Source organism: Tyto alba, unplaced genomic scaffold (genome assembly GCF_018691265.1).
Source record: "Tyto alba isolate M040663 unplaced genomic scaffold, T.alba_DEE_v4.0 Super-Scaffold_48, whole genome shotgun sequence".
Lineage (NCBI taxonomy): Eukaryota > Metazoa > Chordata > Aves > Strigiformes > Tytonidae > Tyto > Tyto alba.
Genome location: NW_024881324.1, coordinates 22,289,503 through 22,316,061, shown reverse-complemented (window position 1 = coordinate 22,316,061; position 26,559 = coordinate 22,289,503). Strand labels below are relative to the sequence as shown.

General features: G+C 34.5%; 1 protein-coding gene across 11 annotated transcripts in view; it reads right to left on the bottom strand.

Annotated features, from left to right (window-relative positions):
• CDH18 (cadherin 18) overlaps positions 1-26,559 on the bottom strand; it is a 536,769-nt gene that overhangs the window by 375,814 nt on the left and 134,396 nt on the right. For 2 of the 11 annotated variants that reach the window (XM_042806885.1, XM_042806886.1), the window contains exons 1-2: positions 18,142-18,217; positions 17,065-17,112 (exon numbers count right to left, since the gene is read on the bottom strand). The exons of the other annotated variants lie outside the window; for them this stretch is intronic. The gene's annotated coding sequence lies outside the window, so the exon portion shown is untranslated. Of the gene's footprint in view, positions 1-17,064; positions 17,113-18,141; positions 18,218-26,559 lie in introns of those variants that run through there. 11 annotated transcript variants of the gene reach the window in all.

Here is a 26,559-nt window from a genome sequence, read left to right as displayed (position 1 = left end):
TCCAATAGTGATTATTAGACAATAATTGAGTATTGCATTAACATTTGGCACAGCCACCAGGGACACAGAGAGTAGAAATTCTGCGGAGTTAATAGGTAATTTGTAGGAATATGTATCCATTTGGATTCCCTTAGAAGTTTCCCAGTTGACAGTCAAATCACTGAGTTCAAAACCAACACCACTTAAATTGGAAGATGAAAGTAAACAAATATAAGCTGATGGATCAAAGTAAAGTGTTGCCTTCAGTGAGTTTTGCTTTTCATCCTTGTTATACTTTATAGATCTTGCTGAACAGCAAAAGGTATTCTCATTTTTTGTAAAAGGCAACATTAAAATACCTTCCATTAGAATTAGAGCTAAATAAATCTTTTCAAACAAAGCAAAACAAAATAAACCAACCTGTGATCAAAAGTAATTACCTTCTAAAATATGCATGAATTTTGCTGATTTTTCTCAACTCTGGGCAAAGGCTTGAATAAGCTTTGTCATAATACAGAGTCAAGAAAAATTAAGTTATTGCTCTATTTTTTTAAAATAAAAAAAAGATATTAACAAGGAACAGGTGTGTTAATACTTTTTTAACGCTGATCACACCATTACTACAGAAGCACACAAAGCAATGATAATTCCTTAAATTAGGAAAAAAAAAAAAAAAAAAAAAGAAAAAAAATCATTATAGAGGAGTGACCCATTTATTTTTTATTTTAAACATTTCAGCTTAACAATCAAAATATCTATACTCAGTTCTGAAGTGGCCTAGCAAAATATCCAGAGCACAAAGCACTAAAATAACCATCTTAGCAAAAGGCAACTAGTAAAACATTTAAAACAGCAATTTGAGTTTTGTAGTTGATATCTTTTGCAATGTATACTGAAAGTAACAAAATGGGTTTAGATGGTAAGTCATTTTTGCTTGTTTTCATCCCATAGTTTCATAAGTACTTGGAAGTCAAGAAGTGAAGAATTCATCAGAGAACACCTGAGCCAACATAAGATATTTCCACTCAGAGAAAGTAGCATTGACAGGACTGATACAGGAAATTCCAGAACAGAATCGTAAACATATTTCAATACAAAAGTGGACTCAATATTAAAATAAACAAAACACTCTTAATGAATAACCAGCCAGAAAAACAGGCACTGAATCTGCACCTGACAGTTTTGAGAGATGTTTAAAATAAGACCAAATTCCAATTTACCCTTAATTCTGGAAAAAAAAAAAAAAACCAAAAACCAAATATTTGGAAAAACTGAAATTACATTTGTAAATAATAGAGAAGTATAGCTAATCCTTGTCTGCCAGTGAAAAGCCCAAACTGTAAAATGACATGAAAGCTAGAACAAAATAAATTCTAAGTCTATAATTGAAGTGCAAATGTTATTACTATTTGGAATCACAAATCACTGTAAAATAACACAAAAGGCATGCATTTTGAACAAGTGAAGACAAAGACTTGCATAAAATTAAATATGATATTCACCACCACTGAATTCATGCAGCTTAGAAGTATGTAATTACTTATCACAATAAATTACCTTTCTAGTAGATAATTAAAAGCTTGTTTATATAAACGAAATAGCAAACAAACAAAAAAAAGCTGTAGTTCCCAGAAATTCCATAAACTGAAGCAATGGTGACTATCATAATGCAACAAAATTCACCTGCCTTAACGGACTACCTGTTGTATCTGCAAAATATCACCTTCATGATGGAGAGATTTAACTACAGGAGATACTGTAGACACTTTTTCTCTGTCATGGACTTGTTATATCAGGAGAATATTTGGATCTCTGGCAGTTTCCCAGAAATCAGGCAAATCATCTGCCTCACCCTTAAAAGGTAACTGAATTTCTATCACCAAATAATGCCTGGAGTTGTGAACACTGAAGCGATTGCAAAGAGCCTTGTTATTTCAGATATTTATTTGATGTGGTCATGAAAGTCTTCCTTAATATTCCCAATGTACATTTAACAAATACGTGTTCCCAGTCACTTTCTCCTGTATGTAGAGTCTACTACTGCTTCTATATGACCACAGCTTTTCTAAGCTGTTTGAAAAACTTGTGAAGTTGGGTCTGCATTTGATTTTAGGGCTCAGGCAGTTTTAACAATTTTACAACTTTTACGCAGTTACTGACCCATTGCAGCCAACTGTCCTCTGTTGCAATTGCACATTGAAATAACATGTTGTGTGGAGATTACAGTCTCCAGTTGTATTGCCTTTTATTCATGGTGTGAACAGCATCATTTTCAGTCCTTTTTTTTCTTTTGATTGCATACCAATCTCAGTACACACAAAAAGGTCAATTGACATAAATGGGAATGTGTCTACTCATGAAAGAGAATTATCATTGATCTTTGTTTTAAAGATAAAGTCTTTTTTTTTTTTTTTTTTTTTTGCTATGCACCTGCAACCTCTACATATTCACTATTAATGAATTCATGTATATAAATTTAGACTATACTGAACACTTAGTTGTTTTGTGATTTTTTAATATGTCTGATGTTTCAGAATCATATTGAAAGATATACATCTGCCATAAATAATGGGCATAACTCAGATCTAGCAATGGCCTAAAGCAGAAATCACAGAAGATTATAAAACTAAAAAGTAAAGGAAGAAAGAATCTCTGAAAGAAGTGGTGTACCAGAAGCAAATTTATTTTTATTTTCATCATTCTTCTCATTACAATTATTTAGAGAGAGAACTTTTGCATATTAAAAAAAAACAACAAAGCAGCACTCCTAACAAAATAACAATCTCTGTAATTCCAGAATATACCCCCATTTATATTTTACCTATATTTAGTAGATTTGTGATTTTTCCACTCCATCCACCCAATTCTCATCTACTGTCTCTCCAAAACACATCGGCACTGTTGGCTAATAACACATGACAAAAACTGAATTATGACTAAATCCTTTCTTTATTTTTAAGAATAGAGAAACTTTTAAAATAGTGTTGTATTTGGGTTTCGGGTTGGTGGTGCCAGTGGCTTTTGTGGGATTTGTTTTGTTTTTAACAGTGTATTTTTTTATGGGCCAGATACATTGCTAATATGTGGCAAAGATCAATCAATGCCTTACTTCTGATGGGCATCTTAAAGGATTTCTGAAGATAAAAAATCCCATTGCAATTTATTCAAGAAGCATAAAAGTAATAAATAATTTCAACAATCTTCCATATAATACTTAAATACATACATTTCTTATTTCCTACCCAATCATTTTTCAATTAAACTTGGTGCTCCCATTTGCAGAAATAGCTCCTTAACATTTATCACAATTGTACCTTAAGTGCTAGGGATGATCAGCTTCTATTCTGGATAAAATATCCACCCACCCACATCCCATAAGAAGGTTTTCTGGCTATTTCAGAAATATAGAAGGTTTCACAGTATCAAAGAACCTTGGTTGCAATTCAGCATTTCTCAAGAGGTGTCACTATCAGGAATAATATTTATATTTATGAGGGGGAACAAATGGTTAAATAAATAATTAAAGGAGGGACCTTTTAAGGAATAAAAGGGAATTTTTTTTTTATACAGCAGAAATCTGCATATCCTAGAACCCAATCTTAATAAAAAAAGCAAACAATGTGATAGGAATTTTGACATTTCTGTGTATTTTTTTTTGAAAAGTAACATAAACAAGAATAAAAATCTACTTTGTGGATGTTGATGCAAGGTTCTGATGTAACCTTTATGTAAGTGTGTCTGTCACTGTAGCTGTGAAAAAAATCTTTTGACTTTTCTAAAAGAATGAATGGCAACTTTCAGTTCACAAATGTATTCTTATGTGCTTTAATGATTTATAACCATCATATACAGCAAGAATGAAAGCAAATCATAAAAGGGATTTCACTGATACACAGGTAGTATGTATCAAAAGAGGAAGACATGACATTTTTTACAGTTTATTTCACCACCTTTTTTTTCACACAATTGAACCAACCCACCATTCTACTTATGGTAAGTGGATTTCTCTATAATGTGTCTTTCTGGTAACGGCACAAACCTCTTTGACAGTATGAATCAGTGTGATGAGTCACTAGGCATTTTTATGCAAAAAAATAAACACTTTTAAAGTATCAGATTAACTTATTTCCATGTGAATACTACTACTGTAATTGTATTGTGTCATTGAATGAGATCTAATGGATACTACTAGTAATCTTTTTATGTTCCACTGCTATATTTCCTTTCTCTCACATTTAAAAAACCTCTGTATTTAAATGGATCAGAATGTACCAGATGTTTTATGCCTAATAGTACCTTTCAAATCAATAGAAAGGAAACAAAAATGTCTACATTAAATAAAGTTCTATTGAATTTTGTCAGCAGAAAACAAAATCTCTGGCAGATGTAGAAGTGGTAAAAACTGACTAAGAAGCCAATAAAATTCTGGGGAGACATATTAGTGAGCAAAGTGAAGATGAAATACTTCAACATGCATAATTATCACAGTATCTCACACGGTTCTGAAGTTTGTTACCTGATAGGTGCTAAAATATGTGATGTTTTACACAGTCCTGTAATAAACTGCAAGGATGCTTTGAAAAGCTTAAGTACCAGCAAAAAGTCTTTGAACAGACTGCCAGCTCGGGGAGCAGACTGCAGGATAATTTGAAAAATCTGAATAAACAAACTATTTAAACCTGGGTGTCTTAATTTATCACTTAGAATCACATTACAGACAGCAGAAAACAAGATGAAGTAACTTTTCCTGACCTTTTTGTCAGCTGAGTTCAACTTAGAACACAGGACTGCTTTGAAAAACATCTGTCTCAAGGTAGTATTACCTGTGATTTCAAGTTACCTTTTTGCAAGACAAGTTTATAAGGTAAGAAGAGATTTTAGTTTCTGAAGTTTTACAGATCTGCAAAAGACAGGCAAGCTACAACTTATGAGACTATGGCACCAGAAGTCGTGTCACCAAATAACATGAAGAAACATAAAAATTTTGGTTGGCTACCTAAATGCAGATCTGACTTGAAGAGTTTTATATTTCTCTGTCTGTAAAAATAATGTCTGTAAAAGTAACATCTTGAGGGGGAAAAAAAAATATTTAAAAATGCTATTTAAAAAAGAAAATGCCTATATAACCCTAGCACCATTTGTAATCAATTATAAAAATCACTGAAACAGAGACAAAGGAGATGCATTCATTAAATCTAAAAGATACAGGACTGGACATGAATTAAAGAAGTCAGCATGCTTACTGGGTAAGGCAAGGGAGGACAAATGAACCTACTTTGTGGTCTCTGATCTACAGCAAAGAGGATTCCAGTCAGATTCTAGATAATGTGAATGAATGTTCATTATTATTACACTTAGAAAGTTTTCCCTAATGTCATTTTTTTTTTTTTCTCTTGAAATTTGAGTTCATGGTTGCTTGTTCTGTTCCCAGTAGACATGGAGAATATTGATCATTATTTCTTCTGCACCAGCAGTTCTCAGTGGGCTGCTATGCACCAACATGTGACTACAAGCACACATACAGGCAATTAACAGCACCAACAGTGGAAATACTGATTTCATACCTACATCTGAAATATCCTTATGATGTCCAGATTTCAGGGATTTTTTTTTTGCTTCAGGCTACACACATATGGTTCCTCTAATTTTTCCTTAGCAGTTGATAGTTTGTAAACATTATGCACACTGTGTTCATCTGTATGCTCTCCAATTTGCTTTAAACTTTTTGAAATATAATGCTTTGTTTCATATAAATTTTATAGATTGATTTGTCTGCAAAATCCACCAGTTTGTTGTACTCCAACTTCTGCATTGTATGTGGACCAAAGAAATCCTTTCTCTGTGCAAAGAAAAAATTTAATAGTAGATGAATTGAAATGTTAACAGTCTGACTAGCCAAGGTTTAAGTATTATTATGAAGAAAATACTTGTTACATAAAAAGTCCCCCAAAAAATAACACAACTAAACAATATAGAGATACTACCTTTTATTCTATCCCTTAGTCTCTGATATTAAGCTTGTCCTTCCCATGGCCCTCTTGGGATTATGTGAATGGATGAATAGTTTCTTCCTCCTCACCCTATGACCCTCTTGGGATTATTTTTGTATGACTTCTAACATACTATGCACCTCAATTTCTTCACTGATCCACAATTCTGTATTACATCCGCACACTGTAAAGCAGGTTTTACTGTTACTTGTTCTATGTTCCCTCTCTGATTCCCAGAACAGGTTTTGCCAAACTACATTCCTTAAACAATCAGAAATGGCCCACTGGTGAGCTCTTAATAGCCTTGGGGACACTGGTATCTCCATGTGCCTTTACTGGAGGGCTCCTGCTATCATCTTACGCCTGTACTCCTTTATCCTGCATTTTCATTCCTGGGTCACAGATGGGACATTCTGCATTGAATAACTATTTGCTACTATTGTTTATTTACAGACATATAACTAGATTATTAACAGTAGATGTTGCATCACATGCTCATGTAATGCTAAACTAAAACTGAACAGATTAGGTAACAGTTATCTGATTATTAGATAGTTGGTAACACAGTTAAACCAAGATTCAAGCAAGCCTAAAACAAGTCCAGGCAAAGAAAACCTGTAAGTCCTAGTCTGGAGATGTTGCAGACTTAACGTAAAAGCCTGAAACCAGCTATTAGCAACAGTAGTCCCTACTGCCTATGTAATACTGCAACTGAAATTTAACCAGAAATAAGAGTCAAATAATCCTCTCTCAGCTATATTGTATATGATGTCTGTCTTATTACACTGAAGAATACAATTAGGTATTACTTATACTCACTGCTTATTACATTTAAGAATACAATTTGCCACGTATAAAAAACAAATAAAACCCACACATCCTTGGTCAATAATCAGTTTTACACAACTCATAAGTCTCTAGAAAGGACAAAAAGGTGCAATTAAATTCTAGCATAGTATTCAATAAAGCCAAAATTTCTTGCCAAGTACTTTTACAACAGTAAAACGCATACTTACAACATTAAAAGCTCCGTTATGTAGGGATTCTTACCATCATGGTAAAGAAAACCCAATGTTCCCCATACCCTGCCAAAAGAAAAACCTCACCTGAGACCTGTTTACAAACTTAGCTATCTTTTCCTATATGCCAAAATATATATAGGTGTGAATTTCAGGTTATAGTGTATCTGAACATTGGAGTGAAAAAATTAGTACTGTATGATGTCTTCAAAGATACTTAATATTTAACTGCATTAATTGAAGTCCAGATTGTACTATCCACTTACCCAAGATTCAAGGGGTAAACACTTGGCTACATTAATCAGTTGCTGAATTGAATGTTGAACAGAAGATCCTATATTTGTGTTACACAAAGATGCATGGCTTCCATTACTGGTGGTTGTTATTTGTTTGTTTGTTGTTATTTTTTAAATCTAGAATGAATTTTACTCTCTATTGAGTCAATTTAGCTCCTAAAGATACTTCTAACAAACAAACAAACAGGGTTTGGTTGCCACATTTATTTCCTCCTAAAGTTAAGGTTTACCTCAGATCTGACAACTGGAGATTAGAAAGGAATTTCTATTTCAGATGCAATTCAACCAAATGTGTGGATGATTTTTACCTTCCTTTGTATTTAACAAATCTTTTGGCATTGCAAGATTTTAGTGCATCAGGTACATTTACAATGTCTTCAGTCCTTGCTACTTCTTTCTATAGCACATAATACCCATGACTCTTGCTCTTTTACTACAGGTCTTAAGTTTGTTAAAGAAATTCCATTGTAATATTATTGGAAAGTGGTTTATGTACTCTGATCATGTACAAGTGACCTAGCAACTTTGTTAAATTAAACCTTTAGTAGGTGTTTGCTGACAATCGCACTGAAGCCCATTCTGTTATTAAATTTTCATTATTATTTACAGATACTTTGGTCCTGATATTTATTTAGTCCAGGTCAATTTTTATTTTTTTCCACCATAGTGGCCAGCATCCTTAAAGGATATTAGACAACATTTCAAGCCCACATGCATTATTTCATTAGTGCAAGTGGGATTAATGTAAATGATCTTTTATGTTTATTCAAATTCTATCTTTAAATAAATAAATAAATAGACTATAGAAGCCAGTTACAATTTGAAAATAAAATGTAAGACTTTTAAGTTCCTTGAAAATATTAAGAAAAAATATTTCAGAACAACTGAAGGGGGAATTACCTATGCACTTATTAATATTTATGGTTGTTTATGCTAATAAAGCCTATCTTGCTTTAGAGAAGCCATGCAATGCTGTGCAAAGTCCAGACTCAAACCAAAGTGCACCACTGAGTAAAAGCAACCAAAAGACCAAGTATGTTTAACCAGAGTGGCAAATAAATAAAAATAGCCTGTCACCATTTTCAGTACTGAAAAGAGTTTGTTAACTTTTAGTACAGGAAAAAAAAAGTAAAAGATCTACCATGCTTTCCTTGAAGGCTAACACAGGTTTTACCCAATAGTGCCAAATTATGATCAACCAGCACAGAATAATGAGTTATTACTTGGATAACATTTATCCCCATACACAGACTAACTTCTGTCTTCTCCACAGCAGCATTTTCTTCATACTCAGGAATTATTTATTTTTTCTTTAATATCTTCCAAGACGTGCTATTCCCACATCTTTTTGACATGAGTTCCAGGTAACTGCGTATACTTATGATCTTGTTGCTTTATGTTGAGTACATTTTAGTTATGTTATTCTTAAGTAAATATATATATTTTATCTATAATTGCTTTCTCAACAATGGGGCATTATGGGTCAAATCTACTTCATATACTGTATGGAAATACTAGATTCTTTGCTATTGTGAGTATAGTAGGCTGAAATATAAGTTCAACAAACTAATATTGCTTTGGTACCCCTCTTTGAGAGGCTCATACTTAAAGGGAACAACTAATCCAGGTGGAATGCTGTCTACAGAAACAGAGCTTGAATCCAAAAGCAGCTTTAGAAGATAGTATGAATATGATACACCGAAGAGGAAAGCTGTAATCGGTATAGTGCTGTTCTTATCCAAATAAAACCAAAAACAAACACTGTGAGGAAAAATGTACTTCAGGAATAATCACAAACTAATTTACAGTAGGGTAAGAATCATCCTTCCCCAAGCAATGGAGGCTTTGTGGAGCCACACATAGCCCAGTCCCAAGAGATACATGCCTTTTAGACATAATGTGTGCTGTTAGTCAAACAGTTCCAGAAACACCGGGATGAAGTAGTTTTGGAAAGCAGGATCAGAACTACAGCTCAGAAGGGATGGTGCTGTTCCTGTTCATTGTATGATACCATCAAACCTGTTTCAAACTGACGAAACACTGTGTGCAAAACTTTTCCCATGAGCTGTGAATGTTGGAAGACAGCACATACATCAATAGCAGAAATAATTAGCATTTATATATCCGCTATTTAAAAGTAAACTTAAAAAAAGTATTGGCAAATAGTAGCATCTTTATAGACCGCTCACAATTCCTGGCTATCTGCCAAGAATTTTTATAAGAGGAATAAAAGTCCTAAAGCACCCCACAATCATCATCTAAATGGGAAGCTGTAAGCAAAATATGTAGGATAATACTAATATGATCTGTGCTTCTGCTTTATATGTGTGACCTTGTAAATGAATAAAAAAATAATTTATTTAAAGAAAGTATATTATATTTCCAGTGGACACTTTCAGCTATATAAAAAATATTTTAATTATTTTAATTTATTAGAGATATGTTATTTTCAATAATTTTCTACTACAATACTTGACTCATATTTTGTGTGTAAACTGACTATCTCTGAATGGCACTTATTGTCTTCTGTATTCATTCTGCTAATTTTCAATTAATTACAAAATGTGTTAATTAAAATTTTCTCATGTTATTGAGTAGACAACATAACCTGTTTACCTTCTTAGAAAATTAACTGAATTGAAGCATGTGTTTCACTAAAAATAATTACTGTTTTCAACAAGGACAAAACATTCAGGAAATACAAAATGATGAATGTAGCATATTTGTGATACAACAGTGTAATTACTTTACTTAGCAAAACATTACAAGAAGATTTACTTTTTCCTCCTGAATTAAATGTCCAAATGAAGTTATATTTTACTCTAAGCACTTCATTAATTTTGGTAATTATTTCCTTTATTGAATTCCCTCAATATTCTTGTTTGATTCTGGATGTTCAGTAGTGCTTGCTACTTAAACATCACAGTAGTAATAAATCTTAAAGGTCAACTATGAACTTGAGTGCATTATGCTTCTCATAGAGCAGAGAGTTCAACATTATCTTATGTTAGTTATGCTCAGCTAAACATACATTCTGACTGTATTACTTTGACACCTCCCAACAAGAAGCCTAGTCCAGATAATTAAAAAAGCACCGCAGTAAATAAAGAGCCTTTGGTTTCATCCTGTAGCACATTGGACTGTTATAGATCAAATCTGTCTCCTCCCTGAAATAATATTAATGATAAAGTATGAAAAAAATAAAGGCATGTAAAAAATTCATTGAAATTCTACATTGATTAGAGTAGGTGGAGAGGGCAAAAGGATAAGGAAGAATATTTTGTTATTTATATCTTGATTGTTACAGAAAGATCCACAAGTTCCACAGTGTTAAGAAAAAACATGAATGATCAATACTGTGCAAAATGTAGAAAATAATAGATTTACTTTGAGTATATGACTTAGAGAAGACTAAGTCTACCAATATATAATTTTTCATAATGTTTTTTGTTTCTCATACAAATTAAACTTTACTGTTTCCAATTTTCACTGCTTGAAGTCAACAGATTATGAATATCCACAGATTATTGTCATGTATAACCATGAATATACATTATTAAAACATGAATAGTGAATGATATCGTTTAACCATTAATACTTATATTTGGTGTGTAATTAACAATGAAAATAAATTCTGTATCAACTTACCCACCTTGATGATTCTAGTATTGCAATATGTTGAACAAGTATTGACAGTGTATTACAGGTTTTAGCAGTAAAGTACTTAAAGTACTTTTTCAGACTTGGGAGATACTTCTCATTTCAGCAAAGACATTAATCTCTCATCTTTTAAGTTTAAAGACAGGGTGGACTGTACCTTCCTTCTCCTATCTTCATCACATTTTCCCTCATGTCCAGAAAGTAAAACAAGTTCATTTAGTTAGTAAAATGGACAAAAACCAGTAACCTATTTAAGGGGGGAAAAATAAAAATTTGCCCAAAGCTATTTTCTACGTTTCTTGATTGTCTTCATCTTTGGTCCTGTAGCTCAGGGTTAGCTTATGACTCTTTTCAGTTGTAGTGGGTTAACCTTGAGTAAGGGCCAAACTCCCACCCAGCTACTCACACACTCCCCATCCTCAGAACAGGGTGAGAAAATAGGATGAGAAAGCTTGTGAATCCAGATAAAGAGAGGGAGACCTGTTTACACACTTATCTATCTTCTCCTATATGCCAAAATATATACAGATGTGAGTTTCAGCTTATTTTGTATCTGAACTTTAGAGATCAGAACCAATTACCATAATGGATAAAACAAGCTTGACTTGGGGAAAATTGATTTAATTTATTAACAATTACAATAGATATGGGTGGCAAGAAGCAAAAACCAAACATTAAAACAATACCTTTCCTCTCCTCTCTCCCAAAAGCAACTTCACTCTTTCACTCCCAACTCCTCCACCCCATCTCAGTGGTATAGGGGAGAGTGTAGGGGGGATATACGATCAGTACATGGCAGTCTCTCTGCTTCCTTTTACCTATCTCATTTCCCTCCTGCTCCAGCATGGGCTGCTCCAGCATTTTAGTGCTCTAATTCCACCACTCGACTCTTCAAATGCAGACCAGAACTGCACACCATAGTTATGTCATCAAACTACAAAATCTGAAATAGATGCAAAATGATGTTGTTTTGCTCCAAAGAACACTCAAAGAACACTCATTGCTCTCCTGTACAATTCCTTGATGATGTCTCACATTTTATTTTCTTCATTCCTACCTGATGTTAGAGTAATCTTCTAGATATATTCTCTCTCCCAAGTACTTCAAGTTATTCATAAAATACAGTATGAAGTTTTGTCCAAAATGCGTTATGTTCTACATGACAACAGACTTCATAAATCATTTAAGTAAAAGAGCATATTACATACTACCCCTACACATATTCTATCTTTATTTTTCTAGTGTTAGCCTACAGAATTTAAAACTCTGAAAATATTTGCAACAAATGTAAACAAAATTTGTTACAAATTTAAACAAAATGTCTTCAATAAAGTTTTCACGTTGCTACTGGGATGAAGGTAAATACTCATCTGCTTTCTGCCACATGGAGGAAAAAGGGTGACTAATCATTCATAGGAGGCAAGAGGCCAGTGATTGCTTCCTTCCTGCCTTGAGGAAAAAAGGAATTATGTATTTTATTACTCCATAAATGTATATATTTGATCGATGCAGTGATGCAAATGTTCCTGATATCAGTAGCTTTAAATGTGTTTTACTTTTAAGAGCACATATTTTTGAACTGTGTCTGTCTTCTCTAAACCGTTTTTCTGTACAGTCAACCCTGCAACATCCAAACTTAAATATTTTTCCTCAAATCAAATCTGTTTTGCCTGTGATGGTAACTGGTCAGTGATCTCTGTTTTTATCTTGACTGACAAACTTTTCCATCTTCTTTTGTCACATTGTCCTGTTGAGGAAGAGGACTGAGAAAGCAGTTGAGTGGGCATCTGACAGCCAGCTAAGGTCATCCCACCACATTAGTAAACAATTCTAGTTGGCAATCAGTGGAGACTAATGACAACAACAGGATATTCTAAGCTACCTGGTCTACAGGATACAAGCACAGTTTATATCTCAGTACACAAATGTGACAAGTTATACTGCAAAAATAATTCAGAAGGCTGGGACACAACTCTGAAAAGGATTGACTTTGAAAACAGCTCCAGGCTGGTATGAAGAATTATCCAGAAGGAACAGCATGATTGTGTTGGATCTGTGAAGAAAGGAGTTTTTGTAGGAATTGTTGTTCTGCCACTGTAATTGGTGCTGCGCCATGATAATAAGGTCTAAGGTCTAAATGTGAATGTTAATGCTAATAGATCAATCAGGGCTCAAGAGACAAAATTATTAAAGGGCAGGAATGTATACCTCAAGGGGACATTGACTTAGGAAATTCAATCAGGGTCCTTGTGGCACTCTTTAGTGGTCATTTCTGATGGAAGTATAAAGTGGAAAAAAGTAACTTCCAAGTAAGCAGAGGTCATGCTCCAACCTTCTATAATGAATTTTATCTGCAGTTCAAACAAGATTTAAAAAATGAGTGCCAAGCTGATATTCCACACAAAGTCTATTTAAAATTGGCAAGTTAGACCTATTCAGAGATTATATTAATAGCATTTTAATTATCGAGTATTAAGTATTTCAGTAATTTATGAAAGAAATGCATATTTGTTCTCTTCATATTTTAGAGTTTAGGAAAACTTCATATCTGATAAATCCTTCAGTCTTAAGTGAATAAAAGAAGCTCAAGAAAACAATGTAAATGTAGAAGCACACCTCTAACTGCATTCAAAAGAATAGTGTCTGATAGTAACATCACTTTTTAGATATCAGGGGCCTCCCAGACTAAAGTAAAAGATCAGCAACTACTCACCTCTGTGGCCTCCACCTTTTCTGTTGAGTGCATACATCTGTGCACGTGTTTTGTAAAGGAAACTTGCTTTTTGCTCAAAACAACAAGATCTGTGGGCATACTCAGTTTTACAGCAGCACCAGGGTCTTGACAGCTCTACTCCCTGATTCATATAGACAAGGTTGAAGCCATATTTAAAACAAAAAAAAAATCTAAAGAAAAGAACCCCCCCTCCAGTTACTGGAGAATTAGCTCTGCTGTGCAGAACGCTACTTCTCCTTATCGTCAGAAATGAGTTCTTAATTTAAAGCTTTCACTACATAAATAATATTATTTAGCCATATTTTGAAAGACATTTTAGGAAATGGAAGCAAATTGTGGACAATGAGTTATCTCATTCTGCAGATGATTTAGAATGATGTCACCTGTAGGCTGTCCCATGTGTTCTAAAATTTGTTATAAATTGTTGTATGTTATTTGAGTTATTCAGTATACTAATTGGTATGATTTAAGCATAAATGTACTCATTTGTCACTTCCTTTAGAAACAATTTTTTTTCCAGACTTCACTGGATACTCAAAGTCTACATCTGCTAGACATAAATTTTCCCTTTCTTTGCAGCTCCTGCAAAACAGTTACAAATGTCAATGTAAAACCCAACCATAGAATAAAAATTGAGAAAAAGAGATAATCTAAAACCAACTAAATCTTAAAACAAAAATGCTTTTAGTAGAGTATTCTTGGACTATTTCTTTTAGCAACTAAGTAAAGCCTAATTCTTAATAAGTCATAGAGGCTGCTACTCTTTGGATTTTTTTTTAGACAATTTATGCACTTGCACTATTTCCAAAGCTGATTCAATTCAGCATTAATGTCACACCTTCAATGTATATTATTATACTGTGCAAAGCACTAAAATATTATGGCAGTGCAAAAAATAACAAACTTGAAGTGAAAGTTAATACATTATTTCTCTCTGCCTTCTTCACAACCTGTTGTTTTTATAGCAGAATCTTGAAAATAGTAATGAAATCACAGCCATTTTATCTTCAAAAGCATCATTATTACTGTAGAAATATACTGAGATGCTTAAATGAAGAAAGGTTTTATATATAGTTATTTAGCTCTGTATCATACTACCAGCAGTATTAACTGAGCAGAAATCAGTAATGAAACCATATTTGTTAATAACATAGCCAGTAATGTGACTTTTTCTACCCATCAAATTCAGAGATCCCTCCAATAAATTATCACCAATGAACACATGAATAGTCAGCACATTCCTGTACAATCCTTTCAGATCCTTGACCACATATATGGCCCATGACTGCAGTTTGTCACTGTCAGAATTGTACCTGGCACGTGAGCTACTAAAGAGGAGGCAGCAGTGCTCAGTAGCTAGCGATTCTGTTTCTTGCTTAAAATCCTGTATCACTGCCCTATCTCTGTCATGAGACTTCAAATGAGGGTGTGTTTCATGTCATCATGCTAGGTAGGTGGGGACACTTGAGTGAGGACATACACTTCAGGATGACCTATGAGCTCATAGCTACACACTTCACAAGCCTACTCTGTCATCTGCTTTCGCAACGTCTCAGTGCCTCCCTATGGGTCAATCATACAAAATTATAGGTTCTTTTAATTTGCAGTTTGTGCTTTTTGAGGCCCTAAATTTTGACTATTTACAATGTGTAAGTAAGTAAAGATAGTAGTCATTTTGTCCTTTTCTCAAAGTATGATTTTTTTAATTATACCAAGGATATGAAGAAACTACCATTTTAAGCAGCAAATAAATTAAGAAGCTTATGAGGTTAAACAGTATTACTTCAGTGTAGAAAGAGAGGTCTGAATTAGTCACTGGTGACTCCCTGGAGACCAAAGAAATTATACCCGGAATGACAAAATACTTCATCTCTACTTTCACATTGAACTGATTTTGTTTTAGTGTCTTTAATATTTTTAGAATAATATTTGAGAGCAGACCCCAGAAGACTATTAGAATCTTTACGCAAAATACTCTCACCTCCAAAAAAGGGGCAAGCTGGCAATCAACTGGCTGATTACACAAGTGACAAACTGATCTGGCATCAGGCTGACCAGAAATGGTAACAGTTATGTTCATGTCACACACCCTCACTCATTTGGTCTCATCACAGAGGCACCACAAAACATTTATTAACATAAGAATTCCCCCACTGCATGCACCTAACTAGGCCAATGGGCCTCACATGATTTGTGGGTTTTTCCTGTTACGTCAGGGTTTTCTTGCTGGAGCTGTAAGTTGCTGGGAAGTACAAGAGTGGGGACAAGAGTCTGAAAATCAGTATCATTGCAATCACATAAGTATTTTTAGAAAGTTTAGGTAAAATGAGATTCAACCATAGAGTTCATAAAGAAAACAAAACAAAAGTTACAAAATTCCAGCTATGAAACCAGAATTGTAAATTTTTACCAGCAATTTTTTTTAAGTGTATGATTTATCGTATATATAAAAAGAAACATTTATTGGGAAGAAAATACATGTGGACAGCCATCTGAAATAGTCAGATATTTTTAGTGTTTGATGCATATGAAATCTGTATGAATAAAGGTTACAAAGAAACACTTGAAAATCTGAACATGCTTAGTTTAATCATACAGTAATTCATGTACATTTGCAGAGTAAATGAGTGAATAGTTTCAAGGAACAGGACTCGTTCATGTTAATGGCCACTAAATCAGATGTCAACTATGATACTTTAAATGTCAACAACATTAACCTTGTTAATTCTTTCACTATTGGAGGAAGGGTAAAAGAAAGTATGTATCACATTAAAAAGAATCTACAAGCAACTCATGCAGACTGCTCCTTAAGGACAGCTTTTATAGTAGTTGGTAAGGCTGAAGAATCAGGGACATCATTTTAATCATCCCAATACTTAATTTTCAAACAGTTATAAAATATTACAACTGCATCAAAAGCTAAAATAAATTAATATCTAATTAGAAATCTTACCAGTTAATCTGACCACTATAGAGGGAGTGAAAGGAAGAAAGAAAAAAAAAAAAAAAAAAAAAAAAAAAAAGAATTAATGGTTTAATGAGAGAGAAAGACAAGCTGACTCATTCTGTTTGTCCCAAAGAAGAGTTCAGGATTTCACCTTGACTAAATTGCCTCTGTGTTTTCATCAACACCGTCTCACTATCCACATGCACAGACACGCTTTTCTTAGTGGTGCCCAGTGACGGGACAAGAAGCAACAGGCACAAATGGAAACACAAGAAATTGCAATTAAACACAAAGAAATGTTTTTTAGCTGTGAGGGGGGTCAAAAGCTGTAACAGGTTCTCCAGAAAGTCTGTGGAGTCTACAACCTTGGAGACATGCAAAGCCCAACTGGTCATGGTCCTGGGCAACCTGATCTAAGTCTTTGAGCAGTGGGGATTACCTGAGGCAATCTCTGGAGGCGTCCTCGAAGCCCAGTCATTCTGTGTTGCTGTGAAAGTAGTCAAAGAGAAAAGAGCATGTCACCTCTTAACTGCACAAAATGAGCTTTGGAGTTGATGAAATGAGAATAAAGAAAGATCACTCTGTCTACAGGGAATCCAGAAATGGTAACCATGACTTTTTAGAGAAGCCAAGTAAGTTGCCATACTAAATGTAAGAATGGGAGAGGAGAAATATAAACGAAAAATGGAGTTAATGTTAATTTTCTCTTTAATTTGTAATATTTCTAGAAGTCCATCTTTTGTATGAAAATTTCCAGACCACTATTGTACCTTATTTTATCACTAAACTGAAGACTCAGTAAAAAGAAACTTACTTACACTAATACTAAATTTATCTTGAATTAAAAAGACAAATTACAACAAAGTCAACAGAATTTTTTTTTTTTTTAAATAAGGAAGTTTTGAATTGGATCCCCAAATTATTGTGAGTAGACTAGACCTGTTGGAGAGTGCAGCTGCAAAGATTAAACCTTGGTAACACAAGTGGAGAAAAGAGAGTTGTGTGTGCCTTTGAATCTAGAACAGTAGAACAAGGCAAGACACGATGGTGGCATATTAAAGAAAGAAAAGGCTTGAAAGACTAAAAAAGAGAGAAGGAAATGGTGTGCTGGGTTTGTATGGCAGGGTTCTTGGTAGCGGGGGAGGGGGCTACAGCTGTGGTCCCCTGTGAGAAGCTTCTTGAAGCTCCCCTGGCTCCAAGTTGGACCCACCTCTGCATCAAGGCCAAGCCAGTTACTGATGGTGGCTGAGCCTCTGCAATAACATATAACAAGCAGAAACTGGGAGGAGGAGTTGGGAGTTGTGGGAAATAGTTGCAGTAAGGACACATATGCGAATACTGAAGTCAGTGGAAGAAATGAGGAGGAAGTAGGGGAGGTGCACTGAAGCAAAAAGAGCTCCTGTATCCCATGGTGAGACAGCAGGGCCACTCCCTCTGCCATCCATGGAGGTCCATGGTGGAAGGGAGATCCACCTGCCGCCTGTGGAGGAACCCGCATCAGAGCAGGTCACTATACCTGAAGAAGGCTGGGACTTGGTGGGAGGAAGCAGCCCACGGTGTTGTAGTTTGGCACTGGGAGGACTGAAACACATGAGGATGACCCACGCTGGAGCATCTCGAGAAGAGTTGCAGCCCATGGGAAGGACTCACACTGGAGAAACTTCATGGAGGGCTATCTGCTGTGAAAGGAGAACCACACTGGAGCAGGGGAAGAATGAGAGGATTTCCCTCCACCCCAAAGAGGAAGAAGCAGTGGGACTGACTACACCCCCTATTCCCTGCCCCCTGCACTGCTGGCAGGGAGTATGTAGAGAGATTGGGAACAAAACTTAGCCTGGGAAGAAGGGAGGGATGAGGAAAGGTGTTTTTAAGATGTGGCAACATTCCTCACTGTCCTACTCTGTCTGTTAAGTGTTGTTGTTAGTATTTGAAATAAAGTGATCATCTTTTTTCCTTCCCCTAAGGAGTCTGTCTTTTGCCTGTGTCCATAATGGATGTCACCCCTCCCTGTCCTTATATGAATTCCCAAGCCTTTTGCTTTATTTTCTCCTTCCCATCCCTGGGGGGGGGGGAAAGGTGAGTGAACAGCATTGTGGTGCTCAAACCACGACAAATGGTCCCTAGCTTCTCCAAGGATGGTGCAGACACTGAGCAGAGAGGCTCACAGTCAGTCTCAAAATTCAAGTCTGAAACCTGTGAATCTCAGGTAAAGCCCTTCTCTGGATGGTTGTCCTGGAGAAGCATGCAAACCTCTGGGTTATCAGCAGACTGAGATCAGCTAGCAGAGGTAAAGTTGCAATGTTAACATCAGTAAAGTACTCAACAAATTTCCAAGACACTGGCTGTTTATGTACTGCTGGAGTTCCAAGTAAATGTTATTTTCAAGTTTTTGAAAGTAACAGAGCCTGGTAAGAGATACCTTCTATTGTGCGAAGAATAAAGAATGAGAATGCACATAATTTACAAGGGCAAGACAGGAAATTATTCACTGTTCTTCATTTTCAGGGAAAAAAAAATAGTGAAAAAATAAGTATTGCAAAGTTGCCAGCGCTCACACAATACATTTCTACCACCTCTGTACTCTGAGACAACTCATTATCACTGGATTTCCGAATAGGAAGAAAAGAAAGCAAGGATCACATCACTAACCTCTCAGGATGCTTAAATTCACTATTATTAAACATATGTTTAAAAGCAAACAAACAGAAAACCCCACATCAGCCAGGCAACCACAAATACTCTGTCACAGTACAACTTTTTTCATTTATTCATAGATATGGGATTAATCTTGAGGTCAGATTTATTATAGTCACAGCTATAGATGTAATATTTCTTAAGAGTACTGCAAAAATAAACTAATAAATAAATATGTATTTATTTGTGATTGCAAGCTTCTTGAACCTGTGTTACTGTGCAGAACTTTTCAGCCATAAGCAATCTTTAGCATCAAGAAGAATCAATTATCTGGTCTATCTATCTCAGGAAAAAAAAATATTTCATATATCAATTCCATAATTTCCAGCCAGAAATACAATATCTAAGAAAAATTGTGAAGTGTAAATATCTTATTCTGCTCAGATCCAGAAAATATCTCGGAGTCCCAGTAAATCACAATTAACTCACTTTTCAGAAAAAAAAAAAAAAAAAAAACAAAAAAAAACAAACAAACAAAAAAAAAACCTAATGGATAGGCCAGGTGACAATTCTATGAATTTCAAAAGAAACAAGCATAGTAATTGGACTGCAGTTAGTATATAGATCAGTAAAATAAAGAGAATTGGAGGAAGACAGTCTTACCAGATTCCTCAGAGTCTGAGAGGGAATTCCAAATGTGCATATAGTTTAGGTTGTCATTGAGGAAAACAGGTATAAACATGCACAGAACATATGTTTCAGAGTGTTATTCACAGTGCTTACTTCTCTATATAGCTCTACACTTCATAGACTGTCCAACTACAATAAATCAAACATGAACACACATAAAAAGGTGTTTATTCATCATCACCTGTGTGTCATATTGGAGAATATGATCATCAAGGTGATGTCAAATCAAGGAGGAAAGGATCTGAATTCACCACTTTCAAAAAAATCTTTATCTTCATTATTGACACTTCTTAACTTAATGGTTCATCACACTGGGTGAATCCTGCCTTCTGCCTCATCCAGTGACAATAACCAGTAGGAGGTTTTCAAAACTATAGCTAGCACTGCATGCACTGTTCGTTAAAATGGTGTAATAATTAAAGCTTTTATTTCTTGTTACTATTGGGGTGTCATTCAGTTTTATTTTTCCCTGCACATTACTTGAACATTTGTAAAAATAACCTTGGATTATTAGAGAGTGCACAATTAGTCAAGAGTTTTTTATCAAAACATTTAAAAATCACAAATCCTGAAATGTGCTTCTGGACATTTTATCTGGAAGATCACTGTTCTCAGCTGAAGCTCAATGTACATCACACTCAGGATGATCCAAGCAGCTTACAAATGATGCAGTCCTTCCAACAGGAACTTCTGAGGGAATGTGGTGTTATTTTGTAGGAATACAGAGTAATTCATCTTAAGTATTCAAATATTTAAATTAAGGAAAGCTTTTGTTTAGCGTTCTTTCACTGCATCAAGTACTACTTGTTTGCTGTCAGAGAGAAACCGCCCAGCTATCAAGAAAAAACAAAGTGGAAAGAATCAACTGAAGGAAAGAAAGAGTGAAAACATCTTAGCATTATTTTCCACTTACAGTAAGAACTTCTATTAATATAATTCCAATGCAATAAATAGTTTGAAACAAAAGTCTGAAACAAAGATTTGAAACATGATCCAAGGATATTGACTTCAGTGAGTTTGAGAGAAGTTACTTAATGTCTTGTTTGTTTTGGAACTGATATGCATAGAAAATGAGAATATACAAAAAAACAACTAACCAACCAACCAAAAAACCTAAAAAACAACAATAATGTGCCCTTACCAAAAAGTAAAATACTTTTTTGAAGAGACATTGAAAATATATTTTCTTTTTTTCCTTTGGAAAGTGATGAATAGAAATAAGAATGACTTATGAAGTACTGGATGGTATATAGAAGTAGATAAGACAGTTCTGTTCTCAGTGTCTCCCAGATCAAGGGAAGAAAAGACATTTGGTTTCAACTCAAAAAATGTACATGTTGTATGTTTTGTTTTGTTTTGTTTTGTTTTGTTTTTTTTACTTTTGCACATGTATGCATATACTTGCTTTGCCTTTAATAACTATGACACAAAAGTATTCTGCATTTTTATATCATAAGAAGATAAATGTAGTACTATCACTTTTAGTTCAAATTCTGTGTTGTAAATGTCATGTATGTACTAATGAATCTATTCAGAAAGCCTCTATAATTAAAAAGAAACTATAAAAAAATATAACAATCTGGCTGAATATTTCTGTTACACTGAAATTCCAAATATGCCCTATTTAAAGTTGTGACTGACTTCAAATGCGGAGTAATTCACTTAGATAAACTATTAATATGTAACACCTGTTCCAATTTACAGATTTTATTCTAGCTGGATGAACCACTTAACTGTGATTACAATCAACAGAAAACTAACTCTTTGAGTTCTTATTTATTTACAATATAGTTTGTTAGCTATCACTGGATCATTCTAAATGCAGATGTCATATAGACAGAATGTCCAGTGTCATTAAAAGAAGCTAAGATTAAAAGAAAAAGGTACTCTTGTTTTGGAATAAGAACATTATGCATGGAGCTAATCAGACATTTAATCAGGAAAAATTCTGTACGTAATCAAGCCCTTAAAACTTGATTATCTAGTAGTCTACTGGAATTGATTTGATCACAGTCTAATGCTGCTTTCTATTTGATTTACATTGTTTCTTTTAGGTTTGGTAGTATACAGTATTAATTCTATCTCTACTTACACAATTGGTATTTCCCAGGTTTTTATTTCAACATTCATACCTATCCTGAAAATTATCAGATGGTTAAATTGTTTTCTCTTTCCTATATCAACATCTATTTACAAAAGCTACTAACTTTAGCTATGCATTATAAACATAATAAAATTAGGATATATCAAGATAATGAAAACATGGAAACAGTATACAATAGAATGCCAACATACCTTAAGAAAACAACTTTGAAGAATCTTAATGGTAAACAATAAAGTCAGATAAATGTGACAGAAACTAAATATAATAGCAAAATAGGGAAGAGGAGGCAAAGGCGTCAAGGGAGCTAGCAGACGAAAAGTGGAAAGAGGTCTGAATAAGAAGTTGTAATTTTTCTAAACCGAATTTTCAGAAAACTAAATTTCCCTTAATCTGATCCATGCCATAGATAGATTTTTACCTAGCAATCAAAGACTGAGTATCTAATATCTATTCTGTGTAATGACTCAATGAATAACTTCATGGTCACAGCTGTTCTCAGGAACAATGACTGTCATGATCATAAGTGGTCCAAATTAATGATTACATATCCTAATATTCAGCTTTGCTAACTGTGTGATTGTTCTGCCCCCAAGGAAGTTTATTTCTAGTGATACATTCTTAGCACAAATGATTGGCCAGGTGATACTCCAACAAGGCAGAAAGCACTAGACACTACTGCTGTAATTACCTATAGTAAAACCTATGGATTTATGTAGGTTAAGTGCTTCATTTGTTATAGTTTAGTTAAATAGAAATCCATCTGTGAAATCATGATTTTTGGTACACATTACAACTATTCACTGTTGAGCCTTTCAACTTAATCAAATATTATTTGACCTCCCAGCCCTTATTAGCACCATGTTCAAAATTCAAGAAATCTTTTTAATCAAAATAAGAATGGCACGAATCTAAGCCCTCAGAGTACTTCTGTTGCACCTTGTTACTACAGATACAGAACCAGTTCTCAGTCTCCCTGCCAAAGTGGCAACATGTGGTCCTGCAGTGACTTTCACGCCTTCACAGATGAGGGCTTATTCTGATGCTGCAACACCTAGATGGAACCACCCATATATTGCTAACTAATTTACATGGATACATGCTTCTTTCTATATAGATTGACTGGAAGCTGAACTATATCCAAATTATCCTACTGTTGAGCATGATGCATAGATAAACTGAGGTAGGTGAAAATATAATAATGAAAGTTTCTTTAGTTTCTTGTAACCCAAACTGCCTGCCATATATAGGGATATGTTGTTACTGGTATTCTTCCACACCTTCATAACCAGGAATTACAGTCCCATTCACATATACAAGATACTATTCCAGTGCCTGTGGAAATAACAGTGACCACAAATTCCCCTAGTAAAATTCACCCGTCATTACAGTTTAAGAGTGGGTGAGTTACTAAAAACAAAACTGCTGAAGATGTGAGGTTTGCAAACAAGCAAGCTGCTTGGAAATGACATTCTCCACTAAGAAGACTGTTTACTATTTAAGATGAAGAAAACAAGAAAATGTATGTTAAAAAATTCTCTGGGAAAAGATTTTGCTATTAGACAGTTCAAACTCTGCCACCATACATACTTCGTTATGTCTACTACTTTCTAGACAAATACCTATTGCTAATATAGCTTAGTTATATAAACATCTTGATAGTGAATGGCAGTTCTACTGGGGACTTAGAGCTGAATGAGGAAATTTCTTGTGTAGAGATGTTTACAACATAAATATTTTCCACTGACAAATCAAAGTTATCCTAATATTAAAAATATTTCCCTTTTTTATACAGTTCCAATATCACTGAATCACAGAATAGTTGAGGTTTGAAGGAACCTCTGCAGGTCATCTGGTCCAGCCCCCTGTTCAAGTTGGATCATCTGCTCAGCATCATGTTCAGATGGCATTTGAATATCTCCAAGGTGGACAGTCTACAACCTCTCTGGGCAACGTGTGCCAGCGCTTGCTCACACTAATGGTAAAGAATTTTTTCCTTGTCTTCAGACAGAACCTCCAGTGAATAGAAAAATAATGGTATGCTAATATATTTGCTTAGGTTGACTTGAATTATTTGCTTCAAAAATAAAAAAGACACTGGAAGTTAAATTAATTTACAAATTACCAAGCATTAGGGAATTTTCCCCAGGAGATCCAAGCATGATGGCCAGACCAGATGACAATCTGTGCTAATGGTATTCACTAAAGCTTCCTTGTCTGTGTTTTACAATCTTGAAATCTAATTAACTATACACAATCCAAAGTTTAATTAACATTTAAATGAAATAAAACTAATCTTTCCTTCAGTAAAACTTCCTTCTGATGAAATTCCCAAACCAAGCTCAGACTACCCCATCACATCCACACATTAAATTGTAAGAGTCCATAACTAAAATAGCTTGCAATGGCTCACCTGGCATGTGAACAGCTGAAAACTGACCACAAACAATAGCACCGAGTGAAATTCAGAAGCACAAGGACTGTTTTAGCAGACATTGGGCTTTTCTTCTGTGATTAATAGAACTGTACAGAATGTAGCGCACACTGTCCCAGGATGGATCTTCCCTTTACTTTTTAAATCTATATAGCCACAGTTGCTATTTAACTTTCGCATTTATTTAAAAGGAATGCTAAATAAATTGTATGGTTATTAGAGGTATCTTTTCCAATGCCTTAGCCTCCCACATGCAACAGAACAAGGCATTCCCCTTCTGATCTTAAGCAATGTAAATAATTTTTTTCTTCTAGTTCTAGAAGTGAGGTGAAACTGAGAAGAAAATTTATCTTGATACTTTTATGTTTAAAAAAAGTAGATATGTAGATAAAGGTTCTTGGAATATTATCTAAACTCATCACTCTCATTTAAAAAGAAAAAAAAAGAAGTATTGGTCTGCTACTGTCACTATTATAGTCATGACATGTTTCCTTGACACAAAACAAAGCACTATAAAAAAATGAAGTGTAGCTCAGTTTTTCTCATCAAAGCTGTAGGATGCAGAATAGCAAAGATGAGATAAAAAGTAGTTACCTTGTGAACAGTGATGTCTGGAAGTTCCGAAGACTGTGATGTTTAATCCACTGATGGCAGTGAGAGTTTTTCTATTGACTCCACCAAAGAAGGCTTCATTAACACTAGTAACATAAATAAACACTTTGGAATTTTTGGGGCTTGCTAAGGAGCCAATATTTCTCCAAGAGAAATGCTATTCACTAAAATATTCACAGTGGTAAAATGACATCAGCCTACACTTAATATCTGTATGACTATTTCACAGCATAATTTACATTTTCCAAGGACACCCATTCGATATCCAATAATCCTGATTAGGAGAACTGAACTTATTTGAAACTCTGATACAAAAGAAATCCCAACCTATTAATTACATCAAAATGACCTTGGTATTACAGATATATTCACTATTCTCTGTGACATTCACGTAAACTTGACTACACTGTATATAAAGCACCATGACACTCTGAAGTGTAGAGTCATAAATCTGTACTTGTTTATGTTTTTACTGACTCATGTGCTAGACAAAACCAAGTACTTATTACTTCGAACACTGCTATGCATAAGCACACTCTGATGAGAACGTATGTATGGTGGACTGCATCTAGTTGGAGAAACTATGGAGAAGCAAAGGACTGCCAGAAATCATCCTGACTGCTATACAGGACCCAAAGGTCATTTTCTTGTGGATAGCACATACCAGCATCTTATGCAGACAATATATTCCCTTATAAATATTTCCAATCACCAGTAAAAAACAGCATTTTATATGCAAGGTTTGAAAGTCATTCTACAGAAAAGAAAAACCCACAGAATTATGTTCCAACAGTGTAATTGTATAGGTTGTTTTCAAGTCTTTATTAAAAAATTCTCTGTCTCCACTGTATTCTTCAAAAACAGAGGCAGAAGCAACTCTAGACAAGAACAAGGCATACCACTGGTAGGACTGTTAAGACATCAAAAGTAAAAGGAGACAATGACGTTATGCAGACAGGGCAGACAGTAGGAAGTTCTGAGAACACATAACACACTGTCTAGGTGCTTATTTGTTGGAGGAGAATATTTTAATTAAAGTAGTTACTTTGGGATGACACAGTTGCTATGGTTGCTTCAGAGAAGGTGAACATCATCAATATATTCAACAGAAGACCCACGCAGAGCAAATAAAATAATATTTGAAAGTTGCACACATCTGCATATTATTTCTTAATATCAACTTATAATAGGGGGCTAAGAGGCAGAATAAAAATATAAATATTCTACTAGTCTCCAAAACTATCTTTGCTGATGTAATTTCTTTATTGACGCGTCCCATATTCAGTGAATATCACTATGCTCCCTTTCTAATTCTCTTTAGCATGCAAAACAAGAAGAAATCTTTCAGTGCAATTTTCTAGCTAAAAACGTAAAATTGACAAGTTGCGAAATGTTACCACCTACAATAATGTACGGACCAAATATACAAGTCTTTATTTAAGTTTTACTGAAATTACTGGATA